A 23,227-nucleotide genomic window follows, 5' to 3' on the forward strand; every position below is an offset into this window, starting at 1 on the left:
AGCATAGCAGAGTATCATTAATAACATCAGGGGCTGGCTCTCTACTGTGGGGTGGGTTCAGGTTGGGCCAATTACTGATTGAACATTCCCTCAATCTTTGTTCCTTCTTTATCCCTGCACTTCTTGTAGGCAGGGTAATTTTTACATCAAAGGTTTTGTTGGTGGGTTGTTGTTGCCTGCCTTCCACTAGTCCTGCCTGGCTAGGAGGTGTTCACTTCAGTCTTCATGTCCTCCCTCACACACCTGTCCCTCGTAAGAGTCTCAGCTAGAGTCACACCCATATCCTCCCAGGAGCCTGCCCTGTAGCAGGCCTTCAGCTTGACAAAGAGATGTCTCCCTCAGTTTCCCCTCTTGTTCCCAGCCCTCTCAACTTCCACCTCTGTTCTCCTCAAGTCTGATCCTCACCGTTTTTTCCCTCCCCGTTCTACCTCCTGCCCAGTTCCGAGTTCCCTTGATGAATGAATGGGTTGCATGTGGTGGGGCAGAAAGTCCATTTAATAAAATTGCTATTAGTTCCTTTCCTTATATTAAAAATTAATTTAAAATAAATTATAATACATTTTCTCTTTATAAAATTTTCTTCATTTCAAACTTGTTTAATTGAAACTGAAATTTGGCAGGTGACAGTATAAAAATAATGAGCCTTCCATGATTTTGTACTTTCCATTTCAAACATGTATTTTTTAAATTTTACTTCATTTTGAATCTCATTTGTCCCAGTATCTAAGGAGTTCACATCACCTTTGGCTTTTCTACCTAGGCTTTTTTCCCAAGCATTTTATCCTTCATATGAAAGAGTATTTCCTGACATCTGCCTTGAATTTCCCCTTCTCCCATTCCTGAACTCTTCATCTTGCTATCTTCCGTAAGTGGAAAATTGTCTGCTTGACATTATTTCTATCATGTTCAGTTCTGTGTTTTTTAGTGAAATCTTTCTTAATTATTTTCTTCCCAAGAGAGCACTTAATCTTTTTCAGACTGTCTTTATAGATTTTTACCTGTTGGCCTCAGTATAAACTTCATCGCTTTTAAAGGCAACTTTGATATTTTGAAAGACTTAGGTATTCTATCCAAGGAAGCCACATTAAAATAATATTTACAAAATATACAGACTCAATTTTCCTATGTTCAAGAATCTCTGTGAAAATAGGAAGAACATCTAATGAACAAAGGAATGAGATCAAACATAGCACATCACTCAGAAATGTTTTATTCCATTTCTTTTCTCTTTTATTTATTACTTTGAGTGCCTTGAGGGTTCAAACACAATGATGAAACACTATATAGAGGTGTTCATTTTTCTTTAATGTTTATTTCATACCCAACAGAGCAGAAAGATCTAATACTTAGAAGAGATTAAAATTAAATTAATCTTTCCATTTTGGTTGTTTCTTGTGCTTATTAACCTCAGGTCAGAGCAACAAAAGGGAAAGGAATGAAAGAGAGGCATTGGGGGAAGCCAATTATTACTTTACTTTAATGGACAATTAAGACACCAAGTTTAAGACTCACAACTTGAAACATAAAAGAAAACACACGTTATCAGCCATATGATTCTTCCAACATAGTGTGTGAATAAATGGCTTTGTGTAAACAACAAAGGAAAAAGACTCACTTTCAAAGTGCCCAGTGCTAAATGTTTTTTATGTTAGAGCATCCCTAGTTAAAAGGATATTTTAAGAAAACATAAAACAGTTGACACTATATCAAATATTATTTTAGGCTGCTTGTTGTTTGCCGTGCAAATAACAAAACAAAGGTATTTAATAGAATTATAGAATTAATAGTGTTCAAGTTTGTGTTCCATTATTATTTTAATGAATACTTCATTTAACTATCTTTTATAATATATAAATCGATAGATTTTCAAAGTTATCTCTAAATCAACATTTCATTGGAAGTTCAACAGTATTAGCTATCCTAATAGGTCAAACAAGCAAACCAAAAAACATCTTGGAGATTTTACACTTCTTTATTTTCCCAGGAGAATTTACATTAACCAAGACCTGTGAATGACGCAAAAACATTTTTTGGTAGTTTTTCTGGATCTGTGGATGTGGATGTGGATGTGAGGAGACAGTTGCCTGGTTCTAGCCATCTCAGGAACAACTTCTATCTTATTGACAGGGACATTGCTTCTTCTGATGTTTCGTGTTTGTCGATTAACCAGTAAAGGATGTTGAGAGGGAAGTTCCCGTTATACTGTTATCTAAACTAAGGCAAGCAGGTCATAAATGTGTTGCCTATCTTGACTTAAAGCTGGCCCACTCTTTTGTTCTCCTATCACTCTAAATTCCAGGTCTCTTGGTTTAAATGAGTATGGCAGCTTGTCCACTCCTTTGTTCCTCTATCATTCTAAATTCCAGGCCAAGGTTCAAGAGAGGACCTGTCTGCAAATTGCTGAGTTGAGGGTCCTGAAACCAGGTGACCTGGAATGGCCAAGTCACCCATGTGTGTCTCCATACAAGTGCATTGAATTTCATAACTTGCTTTCTTTAGCTCATTATGTAAGGAAAATATAACAGACAAAAGCATTATTTCATAAAATTATGGTAGGCTGTTTTCTACCTCTTCCCTTAGCAATTGATAAAAGGCACTTGATACATTAGGCTAAATCCTTTGTAAGTCGACATTTAAAAGGCCAAGAGAACTAATGGTTTTTGAGCTACTTGCATCTTCTTGGTATAGAATATTATATTCTAATAAGCTTATGCAGAGGTTTGTAGCAATTTTTAAAGGGCTAGCTGGGGAAATCTGCATTAGGTGGCATGAAAATACCTTTTACAGTGTCAATCTTAAATTGTGAACATATTTTTTATGTCAAATAATTCAGAGAAGACTTTTTTCTATCAAAATGAGCTAGAAAGAAATAGTATGATGTCAAACATTAAGCCTGAAGACCAAATATAAGTGAACTGTGCCTTTTCTATGTTTTCTTGAATTACTAAACATTGTAGACATGACATCTACGTGAATGTTAGTATTTTGTATTTTACCCAGAGTGTTCTCTATTTTTTTTTTTTTTGCTACATTAATAGCACAGTGGTAATACTCCTATTCTACTTTTGTTTTTTTCTTTAATTCCACAGCATTAGAAAGTTTATTTCTAAAGCCATGTTCCATTGCAGACTCCTGTAATCCCAGCACTAGGGGAGGCAGAGCCTGAGGCAAGCAGATCTCTATGAGATTAAGGCCAACCTAGTTGGTATACAAGCGAGTCTAAGATTTCAAAGGCTACACAGAGAAACCCTATCTCAGAAAGCAAAAAAAAAAAAAAAAAAAAAAAAAAAAAAAAAAAAATCTAGAGATTTAATACTAAGTCTGATACAGCTTTCATGTAAAGGCCTTTCAAAATACAAATTTTTATTAAAAATCAAAATGGGTACAAAATATTCCTGATAATAATCAAGCTATTTATACAGTCTTTAAAGGTTTTTTTTTTTGGGGGGGGGGGTTAAATTGAGTTAGATGAGAACATAACACATGTATTATGTTTTTGTTGCCAGAAAAGTATTTTGCTTATGACCTAGCATTCCTTAGAACAGATATTTATTAATTCTTTGAGGATTTCAGACAACATATTTTGGTAAAATTTAACCTTAACTCCTCTAAGATCCACTACCATATCTTTATGCCCCCTTCCCCCACAGTTTATCTTCAACCCGTTGACTTTAATTTACGCTGTATGTTTATTTATGGGTGTGGTAGCACCTATGGGAGCATATTCAAACTAGGAGGAACCACAGGCTTAAAGAATACTGACTTCTTCTCCCAGAGTCCATTAATTAAGATGTGTCCTTCCACATCTCCTTAGTTAGGGGGATGTTCAAGGATCTCTTTCTAGTCTATGCTAGAGTGGTGAGTGGTTTGATTTTGTCCCTGCATTATACAGGAACCACAGCCTCTGTGGTCCTTTTGGGTCTGGAAGGCACTGTTTTGTCCCAGTCCTTCATGACTTATGGATCTTACAATCTTTCCTTGACCTTCCTACAATGGTCCCTGAGCCTTTGGAAAGGCATATAATGTAGTCATCTCATTTGTGGCTGAGCACAGATGCTTATTCTCTGCGATTTTGGCCAGATGTGAGCTTCTGTAGAGCTACCACCAGTGAAAATCCTCTGTCTGGGTCTGAGAGCTGCACTGAGGAGAGTCTGACAATCTGTTTTATGAAAAAACTAGTAAGAGTTTCCACTCCCAGGGTCTGTGAGCACCACAGTCATGGGTTCTTATCCATATTTGTAATAACTGGGCATGTGTTTCCTCTTGTGTGCCTGGCTTTAAATCCAATTAGAAAGGGGTTGGTGATTGTAAGTGTTGTTTTTTATTTCCTTAGATAAGGGGATGACATGAAAGCCATACCCAAGTGAATACACAGGTTGGGCTGAACCCAAAGCATTTCTTACCCTGTTATAATAACTATGTCTTGGCCTAGGCCTGGAAGCTTCTAGCCTCCATACAATATAATCTTCTGCAAACCCAAACGTTGAAGGCTTCAGATACCAGTCTCCATCTGCTAAGCTAGGCCTAGAAGGTTTCAGCCTCCAAGACTTACTGCTGAATAAACCCACCCTTTGTAGTTCTTTCTGAACTCTGGCTAGTTAGTTCAAATCAGCTGTTTTGGCTCAAACTCTACTCCAAGCTGACTTACTCAATGTGTCTTCATTCTCAGTTTCTGACTAAATTGCTCTGCTTGGCCTCGAATAACTGACAATACCTTCCAATCTTCTGGCTCATTCTCATTTTCTGGCTAATTTCTCTGCTACTTGTCTCTAAAACTGGACACACACTACTCCACACCATTAATACCTGGTACTCTCCCTGCACTGCTCTTATGTTGCCTCACTTTCCTGTCATGTTTAAGAGTTGGGTGTATCCTATGTCTAACTCATCCTGTCAAATCTTTTTTCTGATTTGTCAATTTTTCTGTCCCTCAATTTGATGTCACTTTCAATCATTACTTCTGTTAACTAATCTTGCTTTCATTGTTTGGAATTAAAGGTGTTTACTAAGGGTGTGTCTATATTGCAGTCAGACCATAGTGTAATTCAGACTGTTACACTCAGGTCACATAGACCTAGAACGTCTTTGGATGTGATCCCTTGCCAGAGTAGCCATGTTGCTGGATTAAAATTTCTTTATGGTTTATTCCCATAACATTGATGCCGTTATTGTACCCATATCTTTCCATCACAGGAATCATTATTACAATTCATACTGTTCACAGATAGGTAAGATTGTTGATGACTCATTCCATATTGAGATGCATTCCATACCTGGCCTGAGATTGTGATTTTGTGACCTATAAATTCTAGGGAGCAACCTTATATCATAGCTGCAGAGCAGCTCTCTTCAGGATGCTGCTGCTCCTTTATCTGTCTTCTCCTCTGCCTAGTCATGGTTCTTACATGGATTTTTTATATGTACTTACTACAAGGGTTTTGAATAATCCTGCCTTTCAACTTCTTCTTTCATCAATCTCCATCCCAACCTTGCTTAAACTGTCCCATTGCTAATATCTACCCCCTTTATTGCTATATCACATGTGACATACTAGCCCACTTTCAGTCCCTCTCCCGCCCATGGTCCTTTCTTGCTTTCTGGCCTCCATAACCACTCACTGTTACTAAACAAAGAAACTTAAAATTCCACATGTAGAATCTACATATGAGAGAATACAGTGTTTGTATTTCTGGGTCTGAGTTACATTACTGAGTAAAATATTATCCTGTTCCATTCATTTTTCTTAAATTTTCACAACCTTATTCTTTGTTAGTAAATTCTTTGCTTAAAATTCCACTGTGTTAATGCATCACGTTTTCGTTATGTATTCATCTGTTGATGTATATCTTGTCTGGATCCATGCTTCAAGTTCTTGCTGTGGTGAATGGAGCCACAATGAGCATGAGTGTGCAAGCATCTCTGTGTTGGGACAAAGAATAGTTTGAGTCTATTCATTTGAGTAATAAGTCTAAGTTATAAGGTAGATCTAGCTTTATCCTTCATAGGAACTGCCACAATGTTTTCCAAAGTGACTGCCTCACTTTATAATTCTATTAACAATGAAGGACAACAGCTAGGGCAGTCACAAACTATTTGGGAAAGTTTTTAATGATTTTTGCTAGTTAAACTGCCTTCTAAAGAATTAAATTTTGCCGATAGACCAGTGAAGTTCTTGGCCTTACTCAGAGAAACCTCATTTAACAATGGTCAGTGTTCAAAGTAGACATTATAGCCCAGTGAAATGCCAAGAGTAAGGGACTGTTGAGTATTTAGTTCTAAATGGGACACTGTATCAGCCATGTCAAGGTTCCTAGGACATCTCAGGAGAGGGTATGGAAAGACTGTAAGAGCTGGAAGATAGGGAAGAGGAATATAAAGTGCTGTCTTCTGCATATGACATGACAGTCGCAAAAATGAATACAGCAGCTGTGACAACTTACACAAGATCTACACAGACATGAAAACTAGAAGGGGACTGGTAGAGAGGATGTAGGGTTCAGCACAAGTAGGAGGGGAAATAGTGAAAGTGATGGGGTAGAATGTGGTCATAAGACATTGTAAACAAACATAAAACTGTCAAAATTTAAAAACAAAACTGTCCAAGGAAAAGGAGAATTATTGTTTTATAACTTAGCATGTTCTATCTCCCAAACAAATTATTTCTTTCCTGGGAAAGAACTGCTTGCCTGGAAGTTATTTCCCTCTAGTCCAGCTCAATCTATTTCAAATGTGAAATGTCAAGTTAAAAGTGGGAGTGCTCAGTGACTGGTATTTGAGTTGTTCTTCTAGAAATAGTCCTCAAAAGCCAGGGCACCCTCTACACAGAGCTGATGAAAGCCTGTCTTAGTACATAAAATGTAGGTGATGCCATGTTTTTAAACAAAAATAAAAAATGACAAGAGAAAGCTAGCCTACTTATTGTATCCCTTATTTTTCCCTCTATTATTTTACCAAACAATGCCTTGCCACACAGCATTCTTCATGACCCCAGTTTTATCATTTATCAAACTGAGTCTATTTTCTCATTAATATGTGTTGTAGTAAGTAAAAAATAAGTGTTGGAGTACATAAAGTTTATTATTAGCGCTAAGGTAATCACAGTGGCATTATTTAATAAGACAGAGACCCTGTTAGATTTATAATAACCTTATTTACTTTGGGCTGGGCAGATATTTTACCTATACTGTCTAATCAATATCCTTACCATCTATCTCCCAGCACCTCTCCAATGCCATCCACCTTAATCCTCCTCATCTGGTCTACCTTCCATACATAATTTCATGGTACTTGTTTTTATTCATCTTCTGGTCCGGCTCATCCCTCCTCATGATTCCAAGTCTTCTCCTGCTGATCTCTCCTCTCCAACTCCTCCCACCCTCTTCCTTCTCCTCCCCTCCAGACTAGGATGTCCCAAACTATTCTCTCCACTGCTCCATTGCTGGGTGTTTTATTGACAATACAGAAAACGAGTGGTGGTATGTTTACACAAACTTGAGACAGCTGATGCTTAGAATAAACATCACAATGCAATGTCCAGATTGAAACCAGAAACCAGATAATGGGGTAGAGAAATCAGCATTTGAATGAACAAGGATAAATTCTATACATTCCACAAGAATATTATACCAACAAATACATTTTTGGGGTTGCTGGCAAATTATTTTTGTGTAATTATTATTTTTGGGTAATTTTAAAAATCCATATCAATTAGTTTCTCGTTTTTAGCACCATAATTATGTTTGGGGGGCATTTAATTTTTTTTATTTAATGAAAAATTTGCAACTATTTTCATCTGAATTAACTGGTTAAGGCCTTTGCTCTGTTTCAAGATGTTATATAGATTCATATCTTAGAATGAGAAATTCTGTGCCTGCTGTGCCTGAATGTGATCCTTAACAATCTATATTTGGGAGGTAAACTTAAGCTGTTTTAATTTTTTCCTTCTTTTTTTTTTTCTTTTGAAGAATAAATTCATTTTAGTTCAAATCTCAGGGTAAAATCAACCATTGTGGGGAAGTTAAGGCAGCAGGAGCTTGAAGCAGCTGGAATCATCACATCCACAATCAAGCGAAAGGATGGAAACATATTAATGCAAAACTCCAGGTCAGGCAATCCCTCAAGGAATGGCAGTATCACAGTGAATGAGTTTTCTCACTTGTATTTAATAGAATTAATATAATCCCCCACTGAAATGCCATAGGTTCAGCCTGGCCTCACATGTTCAAAGGATGATTTTAAACTTCTGAGCCTTCTGTTACCATCTGCCAGGTGCTGAAATTACAGGCATGCACCACCAGTTTATGTGGTACTGGGGACTGAGCAGGGCTTCATGAGTGCAAAGTAAACTCTCAACTAACTGAGCAACACCCGAAGCTCTCTGTAAAGTCTTACTCTAACTTGCTACACTGTGTTCCATTGATATCCCTGGGGTGTCTGTTCTTTTATGAAGGGAAATGGAGGAGCAGTAAATCTAGAAGAGAGCAGAGAAGAGGGTGGTCTGGGTGGAGTGGAGGGAGGGGAAACTGTGGTCAAGATGTATTGTACCAGAGAAAGATTAAAAAATTATTTAAAGTCTTTCTACAAAAGAGGTTCTTCCTGGAAAGGTTTACTTTTCTGGATAGTTTACAACTTCCTGCCAATAATTACTTAAAAGTTACGTTCGTACCCTGAGCATCTTTAACGCTATGCCTGTGAAAGGGAGTTTGTACGAAAATCCAAAGGAGAACCCTAGTTAGGAAAGGTTTGTTTTTACCATCCTTCATAAGGCTCAGACACTTTCCTTCTTGTTCTGGTTGACCTCAAGCAGAGGGATAGTCACCCCTAAGATCACCTTCATGATCATTTAAAAACATTTTTTTATTAAAGATTTGAGAATGTCATACAATCATTCTGAACATATTCGCTTCCCTGCTCCAACTCTTACCAGATCCACTTTCATCTCATCTCTCAATCCACACAACAGAATGTTCTGTCTGCTACCTAATCTTGAACCCATCCAGTCCAGTTTGCATTGGCTAACTGCTCTGTGCCGTAGAGCCTGTCCTGGAGCTTGCTTGGTACACCAGGAGTCACACCATTAAAGGAAATGATTCTTCCCAGCAGCTATGGAACGTAATAGTACCTGAGCTAAGGGTGGATTTTATGGCCACCTCCCTCTATTCTGTTTTTTATGTTTGTGTGTGTGTTTTCTTTTGTTTTGTTTTCCCTCGTGGCTTAAGTGTTTTGCATGCTGTAACAATCTCTGAGTTCATATCTCAAATGTCTTGTTATATCTGAAAAACACTTTTGTTCTCATGATCCATCTGTACCCTGTTCTTCATAGCTCTCTGAGCCTTAAGGGAAGGGTAGTATTATAAATATTCCATTTAGGGCTGAGCACTCTCAGGCCACTTATTCAAAGTCTCTGCCCTTTGATCAGGCAGGGCAGGGGTTCTGTGCTAATTACTATTACTACAAGAAAAGGCTACTCAGATGGGGGTTGAGAAACGCACTGATCTATTAGTAAAACCATTAGTAATTAGGAAACATTTTAATGCTATGTAGGTTTAGAAGAATAAGAGTAGGTGTTCTTCTAGGGTATATGGCCTTACTGGCAGGGCTAAGGATGGGTTCCATGTTGTGGAACAAACCTTGAGTTAATCATAGAGTTGTCAATTGCTCCCATAATGTTTGTGGCATTATTGTACCAGTGGACATATTTTTCCAGGTTTTTGGTAGATTTGCAAAGCTCACTTATTGCTGAAACTAATGATCACTTTTATCATGAAATAGTGTTCATTGCATCTTCCAACACTATGAAAGCTAACCATTAAAGCTGGAACTTTTAGATTAATACCAGCTAGATCTCTCTGTGTTCTATAGGACATAATATGGTTTCTTCAGCACAGGGTTTTACAGTCAAGTTCTGGAGAGTAACAAAGAGAATAGGAAAGACTGTAATATTTAGGAGTCCATAGGACTCCATGGAATAACAAATCAAAGAGAGGTAACTCATTATTGATAATGAAAATATATTTTTTAATTTTCAGTAATTAAATAATTTTGACACAATGTATTTTGATCATGTATTTTTCTGACCTCACATCCTCCCAGGTCCTCTCAACCCCCTTAATAACCTAAACTCATGCATTTTCTCTCTCACACTCTTTGTGGGTTTTTTGTTGTTGTTGCTATGGTTTGAAGTTTTTTGGGGGGGAGGTTGTTTTGTTGTCATTTTAATAAGCATCTTTAAACCACACCACAGTGACAGATACAAAAATTCTGTTTTCATGTTATGAAAACTTTTTTTAATGGCTATTGCGGGTTTTTTTTTTGTCATTCCTTATCATTATGTATAACATAAAAGTGGTAATTATATGTCCCTTACAATTACTTTCAACTGTTATTATTTCTTCTTACTCTTACTGATTTTGCGAGTGTGTGTGTAATCAGTCTCTAATCCAGCCATTAACATTAGCACTGACTACAGCCAATATTCTTATTTAAAAATGTCCATTGGTGTTTTGTCTGCTTGTATGGCTGTGTGGGGGTGCCAGATCCCCTGGAACTGGGGTTACAGACAGCTGTGAGCTTCCATGTAGGTGCTGGGAATTGAACCTGGGTCTTCTGGAAGAGCAACTAGTGTTCTTAACCACTGAGCCATCTCTTCAGCCCCTACAGCCAATATTGTAATAATTAAAAATTCCAAAATAACAGATTTTGCTCTTTCTTTTGTTTTTTTTTCCCAAACTAAGTTAAAAACATTTTAATACATATAAAGATATTGTATGACTTTTGTTGAGTCTTAAATTACCAGAGGCACCTTAATTAGAGAATATTTATACTTAAAATCATCTGCTAGTTACAAACTGTTATGGGAAAATGAGCATATATATTTTTTAAATAACACAACTTTGAAGGAGAATCTAATTTTTAATGTATCATGAACTTTCTAATGTTAGATGATTTCACACTAACTGGCAATTATATGCTTTTCCTTGTTTTGAAGCAGAAGGTAACATATGTTTATAAAATATGCAATTTCTTACTAGATGAAAAATCAAGAAATCAATTATTGTTTAATATAAAGAAAAGTTTGATTTTGATTCAATTTTATAATGAGGTGGCTAGAAATATAAGAAGATAAGGACACCTTTTCAAAAAGTTCAATATATTTTGACCATTTAAATTTAAGTGGTATTTAATTGGGGGGATGCTATTAATACTTGACTAGAATATCGATTGCCATAGGTTGAGCCTACTTAGATTCAACTCAAATTGATTAACTGTATTTTTCTATCTAAATGTGTTATTACTCAAATGAATATGTTCTGACTCACTATCTTGGCTTGGAATCAAGAATAAATATATTTAATTAGGTAAAATTATCAAATGGTTTATGAATGCACTAAATTGGCTAGAGAGTATTACTGGGTCTAGTGAATATAAATCAGGGCAATTTTAATATCCCACTAGAAAAGCCAATTTAAACAGATGCCCCAAGGGCATCGTTGCTCTTCTTGCATGTAGCATCTTGAAATCTGTAGGAATGGTATCTTTGTCTTCATCAGCCTACCTGAATATCCTTTCTAACTCATTCTGGAAGTATATTTCTCCACTTAGCACAGTTCCCCCTCGACACTGTTGAGGGGGTGTTTTTGTTTTCTTCTTCATCTCTCTTTTTTTTTAAACGTTTATTAATTACACTTTATTCACTTTGTATCCCCCTCATAAGCCCCTTCCTCCTCCTCTCCCAACCCCACCCTCCTTTCCCCTTCTTCACGCATGCCCCTCTCCAAGTCCACTGATAGGGGAGGTCCTCCTCTCCTTCCTTTTGATTTTAGTCTATCAGATCATATCAGGAGTGGCTGCATTGTCCTCTTCTGTGGCTTGGTAAGGCTGCTCTCCCTTCAGGGGGATGTGATCAAAGAGCAGGCCAATCAGATTATGTCAGAGGCAGTCCCTCTTCCCATTACTATGTAACCCACTTGGACACTAAACTGCCATGGGCTACATCTGTGCAGGGGTTCTAGGTTATCTCCATGCATGGTCCTTGGCTGGAGTATCAGTCTCTGGAAAGACCCCTGCGTTCAAATTTTCTGGTTCTGCTGCTTTCCTTGTGGAGTTCCTGTCCTCTCCAAATCGGTGGGAAATCATAAGATCTTCTTCATCTCTTATATGAGACTCTGGATCCTAAGAATAGCTGGCGTCCTTTTTTTTTTTTTCTGACATTTGCTATTTTTAAGAATGCCTCCTCTCCCATAGAAACTGTATGTCTGTACAGTACATGCTAGCAGCATGCAGACAGAAGTCTTTAGTTGAAGCCATGTACTCACCTCTCAGTAAGTTTCCCCCTTCACATCACATGTATGCAAGGCTTTTACATCAATGCCAGCATCCTCTTCTATACCACTACTATTGGTCTGACTTTTAATTTCTTTTATGAGAACATATTTTATTATAGAATACCTTAATGTCTTATACTTCATCCTGTCCACTTTTTATCATTTCACAGACATATTTGAGATATTTTAAAATAATCCTTGTATGTCACCATATAACTCAATTTTGGCCATTATACTCTGACCATCTACTTCTAGTTCACAGTGTTCAGCAAATCTGGATGTCTCTCCATCCAGAATGGAGAATTCATGGGGTTTGTGTCATATAATCCAGAAGGCAATCTGTAGTTTGGTACTAAAGTTACCACCATTGAAAACACCATATACAGTCTTACTATTTCCTTCTTTCACTGTCCTCTCTTGTCTACTGAAACACTCTATAAGTTAATCTAATGTTTATTTACAGGGGCAAGAGGGATGGCTTAGTAGGTAAGATCACTGTCGGTTCTTCCAGAGGACCTGCCTTTGGTTCCCAGACCCATATAGATGCTTACAACAGTCTGACACTGTGATCCCAGTGGATCTGCTGCCATCTTCTGGCCCTTGGAGGAACTTCACACATATGGTACACAGCTCTACCAGGAGAAGAAACACAAAGCGCACACACACACACACACACACACACACACACACACACACACACACAAAAAATAAAAACTGAAAGAACTATTGAGAGTATGTCAACATAGTTACGTAATTTTTCAAGTGAAATCAGGAGAGGGTGAGTAATTTAAGAACATGATTTCATGTTAGGGTGCGGGTGGCTCATTGATGACAGACTCCAGTGAAACAAGTAAGCTGCATTTGTTAAATATACTGTGAACAGTCCATCATCAAAAGCTGGACTGTTGATTCACCGTAGCTGGAGCTTTGGCCAACTGGCTTTAAATTAGAGAAAAGGGTACAGTGGATCATGAGATATGAATTAATCAGGGCACTGAGTGAGAGCATAAGGTGTGTAGATAGAGACAATGTGGACTGAGGGTCCTGTGGACCTGGTAAGTTTTAAAACTGATTTCTTCGGTTATGCTTGCTGGGTAAGCATCAAAAATTGGATGATAAGGTCACAGAATTAGATGTGTGAAATCAAGATTTTGGACACCATGTAATTATCATTAACAAGGTCTAGTGAAGAGTCACAGGAGAGAAATGGAAAATAAATGCATTCCAGTTGATTTAGAAAAAAAAAAAAAACACATGGTTTGTAAAAACACTTCCCTCACAACAAATGATATAAGGAGCTACATGATGTTTTATTCCAAAACCAAACATTCCTCCAATGTGTGTGTGTGTGTGGTTTTTTTTTTTTTTTTTACTTTAATTATCTCATACATCCCAGTGTAAACAATCTGTATTTATAATCTTGGTTTCTTATCTTAGACCGTGAGAATCTGGTCCATTATGCACAATTCCTGTAAATTATGATTACATACAAAATAGGCACAAGTAAAAAAAAAATGGGGGATTCATACCACTGAAACTCACTGTTTGGTCTCTTGAGATAAGCATCAGCTGTGGAAATGGCTCCTGTTGCATTTTTTTCTGTACCTTTTAGCTTTTGATGAACCAGCCATTTTAATTTTTAAGCATCCTATGTAAGATGATAAAGGCACTTTGGTGGTAAAAACCTCCAAATGAGATAAATTGCTCTATTTAAGCCATCTTCTCTTGATGAGAGTCCTCCTTAGAGACAGGTGTACTGTGAAACAGATTTTTCTTTTTAGCTCTACATCATGGAATTCCAAGCTAAACTAAACTGCAGAAATGAGCAAAAAAATATCACTTCTAGACTCACAAGACTTTATTTTTCCTAACTGAGGTGACTTAGAAACCTTTTTTTTATTTTAAGCCTAAATTATATACTCTCTATATTTCTGAAATAAATAAATAAGTGGTGTTCCTTCGTCTCCATTACTTATAAATCACATACATTCTCTGAAAATGATCTGGGTTGTGACCTAAGAGATTTACCTTTTAGTACTTCATCTTGTGTATTTGTGTGTTTCATATTTCATTTTCTTAATCGTTATCACATTGCCCATTCTACGTAGAGAGTCTAAAAGAAAATCAAAGTGAATATTCACCATATAAAATTAGTAAAAACGCTATAAATTCTATCCTAACATAACGACATTATTAATAGTTTTCTTGATAATATATTGTTCAGGGTTTGCATGCCATGAAAATATTACAAATGGCATCAATATTGATTATCCATATGCTTCCAAAGACCTCATCCATTGACCAGCTTAAGCCTTTATATTTCAAAGGTTGAAGCTAACTCAAATATCTAGTCTTTGTATTGTCTCTCTTGTATTTCCACAAAACTGGGGATTCAAATGTCCTAGTTTCCATGGCGCAGAAGTCCAGGCACTGTGGGACAGAAATCTCATTAGTCTTTAATTCTAGAAACTGGCCAGACTGCATTCCTTAAGAATTCATTGCTATTTTCCCACCTCTCAGCTCTTTGTTGGCAGAACTCATGCTCCCACAGTTGTAAGTCAAGGCCTCTATGTTTCCTTCTTTCCGTCAGATTGTTGCTATGCAGAGCTCTCGAGGACCACCCACGTTTTTGCTACATTTTGCTTCAGAAGCTCTTTTACTAGACACATCATATTTTATTATTTATTATGTTTTAGGATTTATTTATTTTCTCATACATTACATCCCAATCTCAGTTTTCCCTTCTTCCTCTCATTCACTCTGGCCTCTTCTATTCCTCTAATCCACTCCTCCTCCACTTCCCTTCAGAAAATGGAAGGACTCCCAGGGATCTACCAAACCTGGCATATCAGGTTACAATTAGAATAAGAATCCATGTCCTAATTAAGGCTGGAAGAGGCAACCCAGTAGGAGGAAAAGGGTCCCCCAAAACAGGCCAAAGGGTCGGAAGCACCACATCTCACGTTTTTAAAGACCGGTGGAGGAGGCTAAACCAGAGTCCAACACTTAACCATTGGAACAATACATCCATCATCTTGGATTGGTTAAGCATGTGGAGGAGGTGTCTACTTAGCATGTTCCATTGTTGAGGAGAAACTGGGAGGAACAGCTACTACAGGAGTGTGACTCACTCACGGGGGCTCATGCAAAATGCTTCTGATGACAAGACATAAACAGCAGTGAGACAAGTGCACATTTAATAATGGGGAGCTTCATTTTGCTGGTCTTCCTAGGCATAAATAATCTGTTCATCGAAAATATAAGTTTGGGTATGGATTTTTATATAAATTTAAAGCTGTATTTTTACATGCTAATATATATGATTCAATCCTGGTTCAAAATAATTTTTAAAAAATGCTAAATTTTCAAGGTTATACAGGTCTATTCAAATTAAGCTAATGTTTTATTAATTTTTATTTTTTATATTAATTACAGGTTATTTACTTTGTATCCCAGCTGTAGCCCCCTCCTTCATTTCCTCCCAATCCCACCCTCCCTCATCTCCTCCCTGCCCCTCTCTAAGTCCACTGATATGGGAGGTCCTCTTCACTTTCCATCTGACTCTAGTCTATCAGGCCTTATTAGGACTGGATACAATGTCCTCCTCTGTGGCCTAGCAAAGCTGCTCCTCCCTTGGTGGAGGGGAGTCAAAGAGCCCACCACTGAGCTCATGCCAGAGACAGTCCCTGTTCCCCTTACTAGGGAAACCCACTTGGATACTGAGCTGCCATGGGCTACCTCTGAACAGGGGTTCTAGGTTATATTCATACATGGTCCTTGGTTGGATAATCAGTCTCAGAAAAGATCCCTACACCCAGATATATTTGGGAGACTTGTTTTTAGTCTAAAAGGAGATAAAATAAACAGTTATGACTAAAAAAAGAGAATATATATATATATATATATATATCGCTTTGTAATTAATAGTATTTTAAAGTGATATATGATAGTGAAGGCCACACAGAGACACAGAAAGAAAAACATGGAAGAGGGATGGAGATAGGAAGGAAGCAATAGATAGATGATAGATAGGTAGGTAGATGATAGAATAGTAGAATAGAGGAATGGCCATAGTAAGTTCAGTAAATTTGTTTAATGACAGACAGTGACATTCCACATGAAAGTATCACAAGCAAAAAGGGACAACCTAAATAACAGGAGTGGGCTCAGCAGATTGGAGAATAGTTTCAGAAGGACACAGTTTTGAATGTTTACATTCAGAAAATAGACTAGGAAGAGTTAGTGAGAATTTGGACCAGTTGAGCAAAGAGCTGGAATATATTAGGTGATTTACATTTCTGGATACTGCAATTTCTTTCACTTTGAGTAAGCAGGTTATATATTCTGTACATAAATGAGTACTTTCTCATTTAATCTCAGAAAAACTGAACAATTACATTACTCTTCTTGAGGTACAGTATTATGCTTTATTTCATTACCACACATTCTGAGTAAGTAAGATGATTTCTTTTCTGGAAGAAGAAAGTAATTAAATTAAAATTAAATCAAATTTATTTTATATTTATTGTATGTGAGTGTGCTCACATGCCACGAAATGAATATGGATATTTGTCTTAGCTAGGATTTCTATTGCTGCAATAAAACACCATAACCAAAAGCTAGTTGGAGAAGAATGGCTTTACTTGGTTTATATATTCCAGGTTATAAGTCCATCGAGGAAAACTATGGCAGGAACCTGGTGGCAGGAACTAAAACAGAAGCCGTAAGGGAACAGTGGGTGCTAGCTTGTTCCCCCATGGCTTGCTCAGTTTGCTTTCTTCTACAAATCAGGATCACCTGCCTGATGTGGCATGCTATCCCCAGTGTGCTGAGCCTTCTCACACCAATCATTAATCAAGACAGTCTTTAAAGTTTCCTTTTTTTTTTTTTATTAAGTTTTAAAAGTTTACATATTCATTAAAAAGTCAACCTCTCTCTCCCTCTCTCTCTCTGGCTGTTGACAGTTTAATAGATTTTCTTTAAAGGAGAAAAATGCTTTTTGATGTGCAAAACCAACTAAATTCAGACCACCAAAGAGTTGCCTGCATCTCAATATCCATCTGCAGAACATAAAAAGGCCATTTTTCACGCTGGCTGATGAGGATGAGGGTTCAGAATTCTTCCCTAGACTAGCCAGAGATGTGGAATATGCCTAGATTCTCTCACTTGGATGTGTTGCTTTTGTGGTAGCTATTATTATCATTATTATTTACAATTGATTCACTTAGTATCCCAGTTATAGCCCCCTCCCTCTTCATCCTCCTTCCTCCCCTAATCCTTTCCCCTAATCCACTGATAGAGAAGTCCTCGTCCCCTATTGTCTGACCCTAGTCTGTTAAGTCTCACCAGCATTGCCTAGATCCTCTTCCTCTGTGAGCGGGCTAGGTTGCCTCACCAGGGGGAAGTGATCAAGATGCAGGCAACTGAGTTTATGTCAGAGACTTTCTCTTCTCCCCTTGCTAGGGAACCACATGAAGACTGAGCTGTCTATGGGCTACATCTGAGCAGGGACTAGGTCCTCTCTATGCAAGGTGCTTGGCTGATGCATCAGTCTCTGCAGTCCCCCTGGGCCCAGGATTTTTGGCTTTGTTGGTCTCCTTGTTAAAAGTCCAAAGTTTCTCAAACATGTGCTCCTGTAAAATCTATACTAACTTAGCTTTCTTACTTAAAGAGAGAAGAAACAAGGCACAATTACAATCATATCAAAGCAAAACTAAACTCTACCCATGTTAATAGCTTAATGCCTGATGTCTGGGACTCATGCTCTTCTGTGCTCCAACGTGATCCATGTCCCAGCTCTGTTATACATATAGCTTGACTTGTAGGCTCAGGCAGGCTCCATGCCACAATTGCTACTGTCTTCAGCCATCATCCAGTGAAACCACCATCATCTATATGCTGGAGTCTCCACTCCAAGAGAGGTTGCACCTTCACAAATAGCCTTCCTGGCCTATCTTCAGAGGCCACATATCAGGTACAGGTTTTATCCACGACTCCTTCATGCCTTCAAAACCATCTCACCTGGGTGACGTCTAAACATTAACCAGGTTACTCTGCCAGCCTGAAGTGCACGCTTTGTTCTGGGTCTAGGTTCTAGACCTTGTTCACTTATGATGAGCTTGTGAAATATTTCCTCAATAATGCTGTTCTCTTTTTAATCACCAGTAATTTCTCAATTCCAGCTAACCAGCGACAATTACCTCAGAAACACTTCAGTTCATTGGTTCTGTCTCCTTAATAACAGCTGATTCCTCAGTTCCAGCTGATAAGACCCAGAATCTTAATACAAAATAGCACATAAATGGCCTTGATAAAGCTTTTATTTCCCTCCAAACCTTAAGAAGCTAGGCTTCTATCATCTGCACTGTTCACAGTGTTAACGTCTTCATTTGCAGAAATAAGCTCAGAACACTAAATAGCTATCCTTGCCCAACCTTCCAAAATCTTTCTATAATCCTCCCTAAATTAATGGCAGTTCAGTAATAGCAATACCCCATGAACCTGGTACTAGGTTCTGTCATAATTACGGGTTTCCTATTGCTGTGCAGGATACATAACCAAAAACAAAAGGAGAAACAAAAGGCTTGTTTCATCCCTTATATTATAGTCCATCATCAAAGGAGGTCAGGGCAGAAACTCAAAGCAGCAGGAACCTGGAGCAGGAACTGAAGGAGAGGCCATTGAAGAATACTGCTACTAACTTGTTTTTGGTGGCTTGCTCAGCTTTCTTTCTTTTTTTCTTTTTAATTTTTTTTATTATTTATAATTTATTTGCTTTGTATCCCGGCTGTAGTCCTCTCCCTCCTTCCCTCCCAATTCCTCTCTCCCTCTTCTCCTCCAGTGCCCCTCTCAAGTTCACTGACAGTAGAGGACCCCCTCCCCTTCCATCTGACTCTAGCTTATCAGGTCTCATCAGGACTGGCTGCATTGTCCTCCTCTGTGTCCTGGCAAGGCTGTTCCCCCTCAGAGGGAGGTGGTCAAATATCCAGCCACAGAGTTCATGTCAGAGACAGTCCCTGTTCCCATTACTAGGTTCTAGACCTAGCTCACTTGGATACTGAGCTGCCATGTGCTACATCTGAGCAGGGGTTCTAGGTAATATAAAAAAATACAGACAGGATGGACATTGGAAGACGGAGTAAACAGGAAACAGGAGCAGAACCTACCACAAACAGCCTCTGAAAGACTTTACCCAGGCAGTGTATCAAAGCAGATGCTGAGACGCATAACCAAACTTTGGGCAGAGTGCAGGGAATCTTATGAAAGAAGGGGGAGATAGTAAGTCCTGGAGAGGACAGGAGCTCCACAAGGAGAGCAAAAGAACCAAAAAATCTGTGCGCAGGGGTCTTTGTTGAGACTGATACTCCAACCAAGGACCATTCAGCCTGCTTTCTTATACCAGCAGTGCCCACAATGAATTGAGTCCTTCCACATCAACCATTAATCAAGAAAATGTCCAATTGACTTGCCTACAGGCCAAAACTATGAAAGTGTTTTTTCAAAATTCCCTCTTTCCATATATGTATAGGTTTGAGTGATATTGCCCAAAACCAAACAACAATAAAACAAGCCCCTCCCCACAAACCCAAATCCAAACCCAAACCAAAACAACAGCAACAACAATAAAACCAGTACACATTTATATGACAACTTGGATGTCTCCTCTAGTATGTAATTTCTGGGGATCAAACTGTCAGACTGAGGGCATTAGGGCTGGCAGCATATGACTTTACCAGCTGAACCATCTTTCCAGTTCCAGAACATCAAGTTTAAGATTAAGCTATTTGCTTGTTTTCTTACAAATGTTGTTTCATGAATGTTTTCACATGACTTAAAAAAAAAAAATCAGCTCCACATGATTATGCTGTTCGCCTTTTTTTCCGACAGATGTTGCTTTGTGAGTGTTCTCACATAAATTTAAAGGAATCAGATCCACAAGGTAGAAGAATTAACACACTCTCCTTCTAAGATCAATGTCTCTGCAGTCAGCAGGCACGACAACAGCCAAGAGTTCAGAGCTCTCTTGCTGTGTCCACTCCACACAGTTATATGACCTCAGGCAAGTCATCTGACTCCTGTACTTTATAGGCTCCCCCTCCCCCGCCGCACATTTTCTCCCGTCACAGACACTTAGAGCTACATCCACGGAGAAACTTCCAAATGTGTGACACCCAGTCTTTCTTTTGGGCCACTCCTCTCCATGATTTCTGATTAACACTTCTGCAAGACTTAACAAAAACATGCGTCATCTTAAGTCCTTTCTGGATTTCTGACTTTTAAATGGTGACGGAGAGATCTGTTTTTGTTTGTTTGTTGTTTTGTTTTGTTTTGTTTTTGTCAATAAAAAGAACCACAAAGTTGATTTACAACATCATCAAATAATAAAACTAAGCTTTGCCTACCTTAAAGTAGTTAAGTTGTTACAAATTAATACTATGTATCCGGTGTCATATTTCTACATGACTGGATGAAGGACAATTGTGGAAAAGAAGACATAAAATTTATAGTAAACAAGTCAGAAGCTGGCATGTTATATTTCAATATTATAAGCCTAATGAACTGACTTTACTTTTCTTGGGAAGGGAAGTAAATTAGTAGTTAAGAAGCCAACCTTACAGTTGCTATAAATGTAAAAAACAAAACAAAACAAAACAAAAAAACAACAACAACAAAAAAAAACTTAACAAATTAAAAATACTGACATTTGTTTTTCTCCCTTTCTCTCTTCCCCATCCTGTCCACCATTTCATGTTGCATCAGGACTAAGTCTGTCCTCTTCCACTGAGGCCAGACAAGGCTGCCCAGCTAGGGGGTTGATCCCATAGCAGGAAGTTGCATCCCTGTCAGTGACAGCCCTAGCTCCAGTTGCTAAGGAATACACAGGAAAACTGAGCTGTCATCTATTAGCTCCGTAAATGTAAGGGGCCTAGCTCCAGTCCATGTATGCACTTAGGTTGGTGGTTCAGTTTTCTGTGAGCCCCCATGGGCCTAGGCTAGTTGACTCAGTTGGTCTTCCCCTTTAGGTCCCTCTATCCTTCCCTCAGCTCTTCCACAAGATTCTCAGATCTCTGTCTAATGATTGGTTATGGGTCTCAGCATCTGTTTCTATCCACTGCTGGGTGGAGCCTCTCAGAGGACAGTTAGCTTGGCTTATGTCTGCAAGTGTAGCAGAGTATTATTAATAGTGACAGAGGTTGGCTCTCTCCCATGGGGTGGGTCTCAAGTTGGGCCAATCACTGGTTGGCCATTTCCTCAAAATCTGCTACATATTTACTCCCTGCCCATCTTGTAGGCAGTGTAAATTTTGGGCCAAAAGTTTTGTGGGTGGGTTGGTGGCCCCCTCCCTCCTTTGGAAGTCCTGCATGACTATAGGGAGTGGCCATTTCAGTCTTTACATTGCCCACTGCTGGGAGGCTCAGCTAGAGTCACCCCATATCCTCCCAGGAGCCTACCCTGTCATAGGTTTACAGCTTGTCCTAGAGATCCCCACCAATTGGCTTCCCTTCTCTCTCCAAACCCTACAGCCTCTCACCCCCACTTTCCCTAACCTGGCCCCCATACTGATTGCCCTCCCCACCCCCTCTCCCAGCCAGTTCCCTCTCTTCATCTACTTCCAGTGTCTATTTTATTTTTTTCCCTCTGGGTGGGATTCAAGCTCCCTCCCTTGGGCCCTCCTTGTTATGCATCTTCTTTGGGTCTATGGATTATGGTGTGGTTATCCTGTGCTGTATGGCTAATATCCATAAATCTCGAAGTATATGCATACAATTGTGAACTCTTTGAACTTTGAAGCTTGTATTTTATATTACACCTTTAAGCATTTTTTTTTTCTAAAGAAAATATTTGGTGCATCCACTTAAACTAAATATAAGTTCAATAACATATATTGACAATTACAAAATGCCACAGATGGATCTTCAGGGAATCACCTTGTAGTCATCACTGGAGAAATCAACATCTGAATAGTATTGTTGAAAGGAAGCATCACATTCCTTCCTATGAAATTACACTTACAGCTTGGTTGCAGTTTTAGTTTTAATGCATGCTTTCTAAACATCTGGAACAGAGTTACTTTCTGCTGATTTAGTAACTAAGAGTTTTTCATCATTGTTAACTGAACTATTGACATCTTTGCCTTGTTGGTTCTGTTCATGAACTGTGGTTTGCAATTCAAATATTGCCTTAATTACACAGGATGATGAAACACGTTTCTTTTTTTCATTGTTTGGGGTGGTTATATTCTTTTGTCTTAGTATAAGTTAGTATGATTTTTATTTTACCCTAGATTTAATGTTTCTAGTTAAGCTCTACATATTTTTAAATATGGCTTAGAGTGTTTGTTTTTTTTATATTATATAGTGTCTTGTTATCATTAGTCCTCACATTTTAAGCATTAATTTTATTTTAATTGATATATGTATATCCATGTAACCACAACATTGAGATGTGTCTTTAGGTTAACACATGGGCTTCCTCTTTTCCATGTAATAAAACAATGGCAATAAAATTTTCAATAGGAACCTCACTTCTATTTAATGAATGGGACAGAATCCTGGGAAAGGCATATTTCACTTGCCAGCTGAAAAAAGTTTTGACTCAAATGCCTAACCTGCCTTTTCAGATGTTTTCTGAGCTTGTGTGGAGAGGCTATAGTACAGATGTTCTGATTAGGGCTGGGTGTTTTGTGGACACATGTTCTCTGTAACTTTGCTAGTTGTAAGTTTTTTCATTAACCATTAGCCACTGTACAAAGATTGTTTTTTCTACAAGCATTAATTAGCCAATTTTGTTGTGGAAGGAAGGAAGGAAAGAAGGAAGGAAGGGAAAAGGAACGAGGGAGGGAGAGAGGGAGGGAGGGAAAGAAAGAAAGAAAGAAAGAAAGAAAGAAAGAAAGAAAGAAAGAA

This window comes from Psammomys obesus, unplaced genomic scaffold (assembly GCF_907164565.1).
Source record: "Psammomys obesus unplaced genomic scaffold, mPsaObe1.curated_primary_1811, whole genome shotgun sequence".
Lineage (NCBI taxonomy): Eukaryota > Metazoa > Chordata > Mammalia > Rodentia > Muridae > Psammomys > Psammomys obesus.